This window comes from Nicotiana sylvestris, chromosome 8 (assembly GCF_000393655.2).
Source record: "Nicotiana sylvestris chromosome 8, ASM39365v2, whole genome shotgun sequence".
In the NCBI taxonomy this organism is placed as follows: domain Eukaryota; kingdom Viridiplantae; phylum Streptophyta; class Magnoliopsida; order Solanales; family Solanaceae; genus Nicotiana; species Nicotiana sylvestris.
Genome location: NC_091064.1, coordinates 213871873 through 213886462, shown reverse-complemented (window position 1 = coordinate 213886462; position 14590 = coordinate 213871873). Strand labels below are relative to the sequence as shown.

Below are 14590 nucleotides of genomic sequence, written 5' to 3'. Positions count from 1 at the left end.
ATTATTATGAATACATATAGATCCTCGTACAAGAAAATATGAACTTGAAGTTCAAGTGATAATTCATTTATAAATTATTGCCAGACGCATTTGCTGACCCAAAGCTAAATGTCATATTTCAACTGCTAATGCTCCAAATAGAACAAAGTCCATGGGGGACAGAGTCTATGCCACGCATAAAGCGTAACAGACCAATCGGTTCCAAAGATAAAACTCCTTGAAGAAGGAGAGGGGCAAATATTCAAAATGGTCATAAAAAGGAGGCAAATTCTCTAGAATAGCACCACGACATAATATTTCACAAGACCTCATGGGAGAGGCTCAGGTACCTGAAATAATGAGATAAAGAGATCTTAATAAGTTATGTCTTTATTAGGTAATAATTAAACCGATATAAAATGATCGTCGATGATGTTGTTAACATAATGTAGCTCTCAATATTATTAATATTGACGAGGATCTTGATCTCAAATCTGTCATGAAATTTGGACAAATAAATAATTGGCCAAATGAAAAATACGCAATGAAAGTTGACTTCACTTGAAAAATATAAAGTTAGACGGAGTCCCAACACCTGAAAGTATAAATCCAGTAGAGGTAAATGTGTTCTTGTGCGAAAAAGGTCAAGTCGATAGACATAAAGATGACTTGTGTCACAAGAATATTTGTAAATATCCTGGCATTGATTATATAGAGACATGTTCTCTTGTGGTGGATGTAGTCATTTAAGATTTTAATCTGGCAATACATGAAAAACTTGATATGCGTATAATGGAAATCATTGAAGGATTTAAATTGTTCAGAAGCATATAAAAGTTTTCAAAAAACTTGTTCAATAAAGCTTCAGAAATCTTTATACAGATTGAAACAATCAGGTCGTATGTGGTACAATCGCCTGAGTGAATACCTGTTGAAAGAAGGGTACAAGAATGATCCAATTTGTCCTTGTGTCTTTATAAAAAGGTCTAGATCTGAATTTGTTATAATCGTCGTGTATGTTGATGATTTAAATATCATTGGAACTCCTGGGGAGATTTCAAAAATAGTAGACTGTCTGAAGAAAGAATTTGAAATGAAAGATCTTGGAAAGACAAAATTTTGTCTTGGTCTACAAATTGAATATATGAAAGATGGAATATTTGTCCATCAATCAACATATACCGAAAAGTTTTTAAAGCGATTCTATATGGATAAAGCACATCCATTGAGTACCCCGATGGTTGTGAGATCACTTGATATAAAGAAAGATCCATTCTGACCTCATGAAAATGATGAAGAGCTTCTTGGTGCCGAAGTACCATATCTTAGTGCAACTGGGGCATTAATGTATCTTGCCAATAATTCCTGACCAGATATAACTTTCTCAGTAAGCTTATTGGCAAGATTTAGTTCTTCGCCACGCAAAGACACTAGAATGGTATTAAACATATATTCAGATACCTCCAAGGGACCATTGATATGAGTTTATTTTATTCAAATGAATCCAAGCCATCATTTATTGGTTATGCAGATGCAGGATGTTTCTCTGATCCACACAAAGGTCGATCTCAGACAGGCTATTTATTTACAAATGGAGGTACAGCCATATCATGGCGTTCAACAAAACAAACTATAGTTGCTACTTCTTCAAATTATGTAGAGATAATAGCCATTCACGAAGCAAGTCAAGAATGTATTTGGTTGAGATCAATAACTCAACACATTCAGCAAATATGTGGTCTTTCTTCGAAAGAGAATATTCCAACAATATTGCATGAAGACAATGATGCATGCATAGCTCAATTGAAAGGAGGATATATCAAAGGAGATAGAACAAAGCACATTTCACCGAATTTTTTTTCACTCATGATCTTCAGAAGAATGGTGAAATAGATGTACAACAAGTTCGTTCAAGTGATAATTTGACTGATCTGTTCACTAAGGCATTACCAACCTCAATATTTAAAAAGCTGATATATATAAGATTGGAATGCATTGTCTTCGAGACATTAAGTGATTTTTCATCAGGGGGAATAACTACACGCTGAACTCTTTTCCTGAACCAAGGTTTTGTCCCACTGGGTTTTCCTGGTAAGGTTTTTAATGAGGCAGCAAGCAATACATATTATAAATAACTATGTACATCCCAATATTTTTTTGTAAGTTCTTAATGAGGCACATTATCTTACATGGACATCCAAGGGGGGTGTTGTGAATAGTTTGTACATTGGATACTACATTGGATGCTATATTGGATGTCCATGTTGTGAATAACTTAAAGATTAAATCTCTTACTTTATGTCCATCATCGTTACTTTTTATGCCTATAAAAGGCTATGTAATTGCAATGGAAAGACACACACAATTGAAGAAGAAATCTCTTCTTTCTCTCTATCTCCATTTCTTGTTCATGTTTTACTAAATTGCTTTTATTTTCTTGTTCCATATTGTTACTTTGAGTTATATTTCATAACACAAACAATATTCTCACCTATTGTTGTCAACATCTAATCTCTCGTGTTAATTTGTTACCCATCTCCTTTCACAATCCCATATCTTTAGGGGTTGTTTGATATGAGTTATAAGGTGGGATAAGACGTAGGATTAAATTTATACTTTGTTTGGTTGGAGGATAAATTTATACCTCCAATCAAACAGAGTATAAATTTAATCCTCGACTAAATCCAGGATATTCCATCTTATCCCATCAAATGTGGAATTATTTTATTCCATCTCTCATGTGGTATAAATTAATCATGGGATTATAATCCCAGAATGGAAATTTAGTCCGCGTACCAAATGACCCCGAGATTACACTAAATCATGGATATAAATAAAATTGAATTTAGGCAGAATACATCGACAACCCCTTAAAGTTGTCCACACTTTTCACGTAGATTCTCTATCTTAAGTGTGTTTCATTTGACCACTCCAACCATATCTCAAATGTGTCATTTAGACACAATGTGCTGACATGGCAAGGCAAGTTTTTCTCACATTTTTAGATGCTGAAAATCGTCTAAAAAGCAAACTCCACGTACTTCTTACCGAAAAACTAATAGCTTTTGCCGGAAAATTATCGATGAACTTTTCGTTTACTTTTTCAGATCCGTGACCCCCATATCTTCACCTTCTTCCTCAAACTTCTTCAATATTTCCACCATCCAAACGCTGACCAACCCAACCAAACTATCAATTGAAATTGTGGCCAACAAGTTTTGCCAAAACAAATCGACCAATCTAGATTGGAAATTAGCATCAAGATTTTGTTTGCAAGGGAAGGGGAGGTGAGGCGAGACTCGCAGGTCATCCCTAGGAGAGAAAGTTTTAAGTAGTTTGGGTCTATTATTCAGGGGGATGGGGAGATTGATGAAGATGTCACACATCGTATTGGGACGGATGAATGAAATTGAGACTCGCTTCCGGTGTTTTGTGTGACAATAAGGTGCTATCAAAACTTAAAGGTAAGTTCTACAGAGCGATGGTCAGACCAATATTGTTGTGTGGGGCTGAGTGTTGGCCAGTCAAGATCGCTCATGTTCAAAAAATGAAAGAAGTAAAGATGAGAATCTTGATATGGATGTGCAAATACACCAAATTAGATAGGATTAGAAATGAGATTATTCGTGATAAGGTGGGTGTGGCCCCTATTGAGGACAAGATGTGGGAAGCGCGGCTTAGGTGGTTTGCTCATGTAAGGAGGAGGAGCACAGACGTCCTGGTGAGGTGTGAGAGGTTGACATTGGAGGCATACAGAGAGGTAGAGATAGGCCAAAGAAGGGGTAGGGGAAGGTGATTAGGCAAGACATGGCGCAGCTTCAGGTGACCAAGGACATGAACCTTGATAGGAAGGTATAGAGGTCGAGGATTAGGATAGTAGAGTCGGTAATCTAGAGTTTTCATAACAGTAGTATTGGCACGCAATCTCGTTTTTTGTTGGTAGTAGATTTTTATGACTAACCGTTATTTTCTTTCATTGTTGATCACCTTACTATTTTGTTGTTTTTATTCTACTTTTATATGGCTTTTTGGTGATGTCCCTTCTTGTCTCTATTTTTATTAACGTGGTGCTTATGCTTTCCTAAGCCGAGGGTCTATTGGAAATAACTTTCTATCCTCACAAGGTAAGGTCTGCATATACACTATCTTTTCCAGACTCCACGGTGTGAGATAATACTGGGTATATTATTGTTCTTGTTGTATTTTGCTCGTAATTTGAAGGGGAAAAATGATTTAGGATAAATGGATGTGGATTTTCATTCAACCTTTGCAAAAGGTGATATTGAGAAGCCTTTCAGTAACTTTCCTACCTACGATATTATTATCGATGGCAAAACATGGACTTAATTCTTAGAATTCATAGGTGGGCACAAATTAAAATTCCTCAAATTTCTCATCTTCCCTCCACCTCTACGAACACTCTGTTCCTCACCATGTATCCTACTCACAAGCCCCCATTTTACGTTTATTGAATCCAATCAGAATAGGGGCGAACCTGAAAAAACAAACTCAACCCAAAAATATACTTTGAAAGAATAAATGGGAAAACAGAAGAAAAAAGTGTGCTAACTTATGTCCGAAATTGATTCTCTGTTTCTCTCCATGAATGATCATGATTAATTCTTTCAAGTTTTTTGCAACATAGGGTAACAATCATAAAAGTTTCTTTGTTGCCTACAGAATAGTGGCATCACGACAATATCTAAATAATTAATATAGCAAAAATAGTTCGGCAAGGGGGAAGAAACATATGCCTGGGAAGAAGAGAGAAATCATTTAGAAGAGGGGAGGGGAAGGGAGAGGGTTTTCTGTTTTTTTTTCTTTTCTTTTCTAATTACATTTGTCAATTTTTAAGAAAATTACACATGTCAGTCATTTAATTGTTCATTTGACACGTCATAAAAGCGTGTGAATTATATTCATCTTTGTATTTTGTCTGCCCATCAATTTTGTGTCTAAATAATACATTTAAGATGCGGTTGAAGTGTTTAAATAGAACAGACATATTCTAAGTGAAAAGTGTGGACAAATTTAAAGGTCTATCGATGTATTCTGCCTTGAATTAAAAGTCACGATTCAGAGCCACATAATTACATTCAATTGAAAGTCATGAGTCAGAGCCATAAGTAAATTTAGTTAAAGACAACAATTTGAGCAGTGATTCCTCACCGGAAAGTTGATCCTCGGCCATGTATCAGAGCTACAAATGATTCCTCTACATTGGCTCTAGAAAATCACTCCTCTTCCACCTCTAGCCAAACAACCTTGAACCAATTCTCTTTTTCTCATACGCCCTTCCTCAAGTGATAGTACGTGTCCCATCTGTCAATATGAGTTTGAACAAACGGAACATGTGCAGATGATTCTGTGCAGTCACGTGTTTTACCATGATCGCATTTCTATTTGGATGACTTGGGCGATAATCAAATGTTCGGCTTGTTACAAAGATATTGTCACATCGTGGATCATAATTTAGTTTTTGCTAAAGTTTAGTCTTGTAATGTTACATAGTTGAATACTCAAATATGTACTTGAATTTTATGTATTATATAAAAAAAGCTGTAGGAACCTGTTATTGAGAGTCATAGAACCAATATTACTTGTATGAGACCCTTTGAAAATGTGACAAGTGGAATAATGGGGTCCCACTTAAATTAGTTTTCGTGGAGAGCTAATATGGGCGGGATCCATCATTCCACTTGTCACATTTTTAGAGGACAAGTATTTGAATTTTCTCTGTGTTGTGTTTCTGCTGTGGCTACACAAATCTGTAGTAATGTGAATCTCTAATTCTACTTTAAGAGTGTAAGGAATTAAAATAATTCAGTCTATTTGTGTTGATTGCCAAAATTTGTCCCACATTGGTGGAGGACACAATAGTGTGAGAATTTTTCCCTATAAAAGGAGGCCTAATGTTTAGGATTTAAATACACCTCTCATTTGCCTTCTTATCTTCTTAAGGAATTTGTATTTTCTCTTTTTAGTATTATTTCACTTGTATTTTTGGAATGGAATAAGATATTGGTTGTGTCCGAGGAAGTAGGCAAAATTGGCCGAACCTCGTAAATTCTGGTGTTCATTTTATTGTTGCTTTATTGTCTTAATTAATATTTGGTGGCTGTCATAATTTTTGGTATAGTAGTTGTGACTCATTCACACTATATACATTTGGCTTTCGCGACAATTGGTATCAGAGCCAAGGTATTGTCTAAGTATGCTCTGTGGTTGCAGCATTGTCTGATCTTCCACATTAGAAAAAATTTATCTTGGTAACTGAGTCAAGGTTCTGTCTGAGTATGCTCTGTGGTTGCAGCTTAGTTTGATCTTCCACACCAGAAAGGAAATAATCTTGATTTGTGTCGTCAGATATTAAATAATATTTGTGTCAAAGATGGGAGACAGTAAACAAGAAGAATCTACATCAAGTGTCAACAATAAGTCATCATTGGCATCTTCGCTTATGACAAGAACTGTGTCAAATGCGAATTTGCGGTAGAAATTTTTGACGGGTCAGGACATTTTGGGATATGGCAAGACGAGGTTCTAGATGTCCCTTTTCAACAAGGGCTAAATCTTGCCATTTAAGAAAAAAGACCATATGTTATTGGAGAAGAAGATTGGAGAATTATCAACCGTGTTGCTTGCGGTACCATTCGATCCTACCTTACTAGAGAGCAGAAATATCCATACACAAAAGAAACTTCTGCAAGTAAATTATAGAAAGCACTGGAGGATAAATTTTTGAAGAAAAACAGTCAAAATAAATTGTACATGAAGAAAAGACTGTTTCGCTTCACCTATGTTCCTGGTGCCACGATGAATGAACATATCACCAGTTTCAATAAGTTGGTCACAGATTTGCAAAATATAGATGCAACTTTTGATGATGGTGACTTGACCTTGATGTTGTTAGGGTCACTTCTTGATGAGTATGAGCACCTTGAAACTAATCTACTCCATGGAAATGACGAAATTTCTCTCAGAGAAGTTTGTTCGGCTTTGTACAGCTATGAACAAAGAAAGGGAGAAAAACAGAAGGGCAGAGAAGGAGAAGCACTGGTTGTGAGGGGTCGTCCTCAAAATCAAACGAGGACAAGGAGGGAAGATCCAAGTCAAGATCTAGACCCAGCAAAGATGAATGTGCCTTTTGTCGAGAAAAAGGGCACTGGAAGAAAGACTGTCCGAAGTTGAAGAATAAGGCCAAACATAATAATGAAAAGGCCATTATAGATTCAAATGTAGCTGATTGTGATGATTCATACTTCTCATTAGTTACAACAGAGTCATCAACATCATCAGACATATGGTTGATGGACTCGGCTTGTAGCTATCATATGTGTCCCAACAGTGACTATTTCGTGGATTTTCAAGAAAGAGAATATGGAGTCATCCACACAGCGAACAACAGCCCTCTTACCTCATATGGAATTGGTTCAATACGATTAAGCAACCATGATGGAATGATCAGAACATTAACAGATGTTTGATATGTATCAGATTTGAAGAAGAATCTCATCTCTGTGGGAGCCCTAAAATCAAAAGGTTTCAAAATCATTGCAGAAAATGGAGTGATGAGAGTATGATCTGGTGCACTAGTGGTAATGAAGTCTAATCGAAAGAAAATAATATGTACTGCTATCGTGGCAGTACAGTTATTGGGACAGCGATAGTGATATCTAGTGACAACAAAGAGGCAGAAGCAACCAAGCTACGACACATGCGCTTGGGACATGCTGGAGGAAAATCTTTGAAAACTCTATCAGATCAAGGATTTTTAAAGGGAGTAAAGGCTTGCAACTTGGAGTTTTGCGAGCATTGTGTCAAAGGGAAACAGACAAGGGTTAAATTTGGTACAGCGATCCATAATACTAAAGGTATTTTGGATTATGTACACTCTGATGTTTGGGGTCCTTCCAAAACACCTTCATTGGGTGGGAAGCACTATTTTGTAACCTTTGTTGATGATTTTTCCCGAAGAGTGTGAGTGTATACAATGAAGAGCAAAGATGAAGTGTTGGGAATTTTTCTCAAATGGAAGACGATGGTGGAGAATCAAACAAGCAGGAGGATCAAGTGTATTCGCACAGACAATGGAGGTGAATACAAAAATAATCATTTCAATAAGGTCTGTGAAAATGATGGTATCGTCCGACACTTCACTGTCAGACATACACCACAACAGAATGGAGTGGCAGAACGTATGAACCGGACCTTGCTGGAGAAGGTACGGTGTATGTTGTCCAATGCTGGATTGGACAAAGAATTTTTGGCGGAGGCAATTACATATGCATGCCACCTCATTAATCGTCTACCATCTGCTGCTATTGATGGCAAGACACCATTTGAAAAATGGTATGGAAAGCCTGCTGTAGATTATGACTCTTTGCACGTGTTTGGCTCAACTGCATATTATCATGTGACAGAGTCAAAATTGGATCCAAGGGCAAAGAAGGCTATTTTTATGGGAATTACTTCTGGAGTCAAAGGATATCGCTTATGGTGTCCTATGACAAAGAAAGTAATATTCAGCAGGGATGTTACCTTTGATGAATCTGCTATGGTAAATAAGGTAACAGAAGATACCAAACAAAATGAGGGTGCTTCTAAGCAGGTGGAGTTTGAGGGAAAATTTATTTTTCCTACACAAGAAGCAGAGGAGGAAACAAATGAAGATTATCCTCTGGAAGAAGAGCCAGTAGAGAGGGAGATTCCAACTCAGGAACCTCAACAACAACTTGAATCAATAGCAACCAGCAGGCCAAAAAGAACAATAACGAAACCTGTTCGTCTCATAGAGACAGTTGCTTGTGCAACCTCAATTGTAGCTGATGATGTTCCTACCACTTATAAAGACGCAGTCCAAAGTTCAGAAGAAGATAAGTGGAGGATTGCCATGAATGATGAAATACAGTCCCTTCATCAGAATCATACATGGAGATTGGCCAATCTCCCGAAGGGAAAGAAAGCAATTGGGTGCAAATGGGTATTTGCAAAGAAAGAAGGATTTCCTAACCAAGAAGATGTTCGCTACAAAGCAAGATTGGTGGCCAAAGGATATGCTCAAAAGGAGGGAATTGATTACAATGAAGTATTTTCTCCAGTTGTAAAACATTCCTCCATTAGAATTATGTTGGCTTTGGTAGCACAATTGGATTTGGAACTAGTTCAGATGGATGTAAAAACTGCGTTTTTACATGGGAACTTGGAGGAGAAATCTACATGACTCAGCCAGAAGGATTCAAAGTTGATGGAAAAGAAAATATGGTATGCAAACTTGAAAAATCATTGTATGGATTGAAACAATCTTCTAGACAATGGTACACGCGATTTGACAAGTTTATGTTGTGGCAAGGGTACAAGAGAAGCAAATACGATCATTGTGTGTATTTGCGCAAGCTTGAAGATGGTTCCTTTGTATATCTTCTTCTATATGTTGATAGCTTCCAAGAACTCGGAATAAATTGATAAGTTGAAGATTCAACTAAAGAAGGAGTTCGAGATAAAGGATTTGGGTGAGGCAAAGAAAATTCTTGGCATGGAGATAATAAGAGATAGACGTTCAAAGAAACTCTGTTTATCTCAAAAGGAATATTTGAAGAGAGTACTACAACGTTTTGGCATATATGAGAAGACTAAGCCAGTTAGTACTCCACTTGCTCCCCATTTTAAGCTAAATACTACTATGTCCCCAAAAGATGAAGCTGAACATGAGTATATGTCAAGGGTACCATACACAAATGTTGTTGGTAGCTTGATGTATGCAATGGTCTGTACGAGACCTGACATTTCACAAGCTGTTGGAGTTATTAGTAGATATATGCATAATCCAGGAAAGGAGCATTGGCAAGCTGTGAAGTGGATTCTACGGTATATTCATAATATTGTAGATGTTGGGTTAGTTTTTGAGTAGGAAGGCAATCAGTCCGTATTTGGATTTGTGACTCAAATTTTGTGGGTGATCTGGACAAATGAAGATCAACTACTGGTTATGTGTTTACTTTTGCAAATGCACCAGTTAGTTGGAAGTCTACTTTGCAGTCAACAGTTGCTTTGTCTACAATAGAGGCAGAGTACATGGCTATTACAGAGGCTGCAAAAGAGGCAATTTGGCTTCAGGGGTTGCTAAACGAGCTTAGTATTGGACACAAAAGTATCACAATTTTTTGTGATAATCAAAGTGCTATTCAATTAGCGAAGAACCAAGTTTATCATGCAAGGACGAAGCAAATTGATGTTCGATATTATTTCATACGAGAAATCATAGAAGAAGGTGGAGTCACGGTGAAGAAAATTCATACTAAAGAGAATCTTGCTGATATGCTAACAAAAGTTGTGACTGCGGTCAAGTTTCAACATTGTTTGGATTTTATCAACATTGTTGAACACTGAAGATTGAAGATAAAGACACAACCAAAATTTGTTATTAAGAGAAAATTGAAGATATGGAATTTTGCCAAGGTGGAGATTTGTTGATTGCCAAAATTTGTCCTACATCGGTGGAGGACACAATAGGGTGAGAATTTTTCCCTATAAAAGGAGGCCTAATGTTTACGATTTAAATACATCTCTCATTTGTCTTCTTATCTTCTTAAGGCATTTGTATCTTCTCTCTTTAGTATTATTTCACTTGTATTTTTGGAGTGGAATAAAATATTAGTTCTGTCCGAGGAAGTAGGCAAAATTGGCCGAACCTCGTAAATTCTGGTGTTCCTTTTATTGTTGCTTTATTGTCTTATTTATTATTTGGTGGCTGTCATAATTTTTGGTATAGTAGTTGTGACTCATTCACACTATATACATTTGGCTTTCACGACAATTTGTAGTTCTCTGTATTTTATGCCTTTTTCTTTTGGCTTCTTCAGTTCAGCGTATGATTTTAGATTCATTGAGCATACCTGATACCTAGAGGGTGTTTGACTAAGCTTATAAGCTGGTTAAACTGGCTTATAAGCACTTTTTGGTTTATCTACACGTTTGGTAAAATTAAAAGTGCTTATAAGTTAAGTGCTTATAAGCCAAAAATAAGCCAAAAGCCATAAGTTGGTCTTCCCCAACTTATCAAATTTCAGCTTATAAGCACTTTAGGTTTGACCAAAATATTTACTATTTTATCCCTAAAATATTTTTTTAAAACAAAACTCTTCGTATACCTAATTTTTCAGCTGCTTATTATTAATTTCAGCACTTTTATCCAAACACGTAACTACTTATTTTTTAAATCAGCTTCAACACTTGAAAGTATTTTTCAGCGCCTAATGCTTATTAGCTACTTAAATCAGCTAAGCCAAACGGGCTCCTAATTTAATCTTTTTGGCTTCATGTTAATCATGGGTCGTGTACATGGATGTATTTTATTTTTTTCAAACGCTTACGTGAAAACTCCACTACACACGCTGATATAGTCAATCTGTTTGACGAAATGCCTAAAACAACTGAGCAATATTTATTTGTTTTCTTAGTTTTTTTTGTTCCCATAGATGTTCTTTCTTCATGTCCATGTCTTTGAAAAAGCTTCTTCCATGTCTCGCCTCCAAACTCTCTTTTTCAAACAACAATGGAGGGTAAAAGCAATGTATTTGTATGAAGCTCTGTGTCTCTACTGTTGTCAGACACAAATCGACGGTGGGCGTCCGTTGGCTGAAGCTCGGTACTGCCACCTCTACTCTGTATTTTCTCTCTTTATCTTTTGTGTTGCTATATGTTACTTGCATGTTTGAGTAATAGCAATGTGATTTTCCCAATATCAGGCTAAGAATTACTATGAATTTCACAGGAAGACGTCCTTTAATTGAGACTCCACCTTTCTTGCCTTCTCTGGTGAGTGACAATTGTCTTTCTTCTTTTGCTTTACTGTCGTTGATTGGTCGTTGCATGTCTCTCATATTGTGCTTGATCTTTAATTTGATATGTTTTATATCTATTTGTGAAGTCATACATAAGTTTTTTGTTTTACATAATATTTGGCCACAAAATGAGCTACAAAGTGTCAATACTGATCAACAAAAGAAAACTTTAGAGTAAGTAGGAGAGCACCTGCAAAAGGGCATAACACTCCATAAGATTGGATGTTTATTACCTTAATTCTTAACTTATATATTGCATAACTGATCTAAATGAGTAAATTTTTTATGTTGCCTTGTATTCATCGCATGTATCTTTATTTAGCGCTGATTTCTTTTATTCTTTTTCTCCTGTTGCTTCTTTTTAGGCATGCTTCTGGTGCCAGCCCTACAGGATTTTGTCGTTCATCCCAACTTAAAGTTGCTGATTTCTCATTCAATTTTCTCATTGGAAGCATACCAAAGTGCTTTGGTTACCTTCCAAAGTCAGTTCTTAATTCTTCTCTTATGTTCTCGGTTTCTGAATGCTTGTTATTTTCAATGCTCTAGATCTAGATTCAATGAAATTGTCCCTAGAGCAAATATCTGAAGCATCGCTCTGATGCTCTATAAATGTTATTTTCTATTGCCTTTTATAATTTCTGAGTGCATGTTATATTGTGTTGAGATAGACCTAGCTTTCATGGAAATTGCCTTCAGCACAAAGATCCAAAGCAGCGCTCTGCTTCTCTATGTGGTAAGTAATGCTGCTCGAGCATTTCTCCCTTAAGCCAGTAAACAATCTCTGGGTACTATTTTCCACAGAATTAATTGTTTGTGCAGCATGTTTACTTTTCTTTTTTCCTTTACAGTTACAGTCAAGTAGATTTATTATTATAATAAGACTGAACAAGTTGTTTTAATATCGCTTTATAGGTGGAACTCCATCTCTAGCCATGCATCAACAGTCAATAATAAGCACCGGTCTGTTGAAGGACTGATACATCAGGCTTCTTCTTCCAAGCCCACTTGGCTTTTGGCTTTAGAAGTGGTAACATGAGTTATGGTTGGTTCTCTTCATAGTGGCTGTTGTGACTGACCTTCACAAGTGTAAGAGCAAATCCTCAATCATATCTTGGAAAAAATCAGGAAGCAGGAACGATCATATGACAATTTACGTAGGTCAGTTCCATGCACTTGAACTTGGCTACTTCGTAAAAAGTATCTTTCTCATATGGGACTCTTTACTGTTCATGATTTCTATTTATGGCTCATGTTCATTTGTAGATACTGGTTTGCTGAAAGATGCCGTAAGAAACACTAGACAAGAACTTAAGATAGCTTGTGAAGATTTCAGCAACATCATTGGATCCTCAGCACTCACCATACAGCTTAGCTTACAAAGGAACAATGAAAGGTGGACCTGAGATAGCTGTAATATCGCTTTGTGTCAAAGAAGAGCGTTGGGCAGCCTATCTAGAGCTTTATTTTCAGAAAGAGGCGACACTCATTCTTTCTTCATGATATGTAGCTACTGTTTGCATTGTAAGGTGGACCCGAGATAGCTGTAATTGGAACAACTCGTTGATTTTGAAAGTTGGAAATTGATAATTTCCAGATCAGAAAAAAACTCGGGTGCTATCAGTAGTGAAGGAGCAATATGTGTCCTTCCAAATACTCTAGAGAACCGTCATCTCGACGTCCAGGGTAACACTTATGCATTTGGAGTACTGCTACAGGAAATAATCAGTGGGAGACCTCCATATTGAAAAGACAAAGGGTGCTTAGTAGATTGGGTAATCATTTCTTTTCGCACCAAAGATTTTTATATGCGATAGACTTTTCAGGCAGGGGACCTGAATTCGACTTTTTATGTGGCAGGCTAAGGAATTTCTTGAAGTTCCTAAGGTATTATCCTATGTTGTGGATCCCAAGTTGAAACATTTTAAATAAGAAGACCTCAGAGTGATTTGTGATGTGATTAACCTTTGCATCCACCTGAGTTCGAGCAGGAGGACTTCCATGAAGGACTTGTGTGCTATGTTGGAGAGCAACATTGATACTTCCATCACTGCAGAGCTCAAGGCATCTTCTTTGGCGTGGGCCGAGCTTGCGCTTTCATCCTAACTGATAGAAGGCTAACAGTATATGTACATCGGAAAATTGTAATTGCATGTCTACCACTTTCTCCTTTCCTTTTTCTTAACTGTTTCTTTTTGATCTCTCGATCTCGTTCCCAATGTTCTGGAGTCATGGTTGAGTTCATATAAATTTTGAGTCTAGTAGAGTTGAAGAGATGCTATTTTTGATTCTTTGTAAACAACTGGTTTTTTAGTCTTTACTAAAAGGTAGAATAGTCTCTTGGAAATTTATACTTGTTTTGGTTTGTCATACCAGTCTATATACTCTACAAAGTTTCATCCAGACACTTTAACTTGATCAAAGTTTATATTTTAAATCCCTCTGACCGTTGACCAAGCACATGTGACAAAATAATGGTTGAGCTGGACAAAGTGAGTGTAATTCACGCGGATAATGAGCATAAATATGAATATTTAGAACCAGAAATAATTAAAATAAGAAGAAAAAAATCATTAAAATAAGAATAAAAAATAAAATAAGTAAAAAAAGAAAGAAAAACTATGCATCCCCTAACCTCAGTAAATTAGAATAAACGAAACTCTTCATTGCTAATGGCGGCTATTCCTCTGTTCCCATTTGGGTGTCTCCCATGTTGTTCAATTTCCAACCTTGAAACCAAAATTTCCCCTTTCCCCAAACACCCCCTCTTT

The 14590-nt window shown here is 36.6% G+C and overlaps 1 pseudogene; it reads left to right on the top strand.

Annotated features, from left to right (window-relative positions):
- Positions 1 to 13378: 13378 nt before the first annotated feature.
- Positions 13379 to 13926, top strand: LOC104214470 (probable LRR receptor-like serine/threonine-protein kinase At1g63430; annotated as a pseudogene).
- Positions 13927 to 14590: the final 664 nt, after the last annotated feature.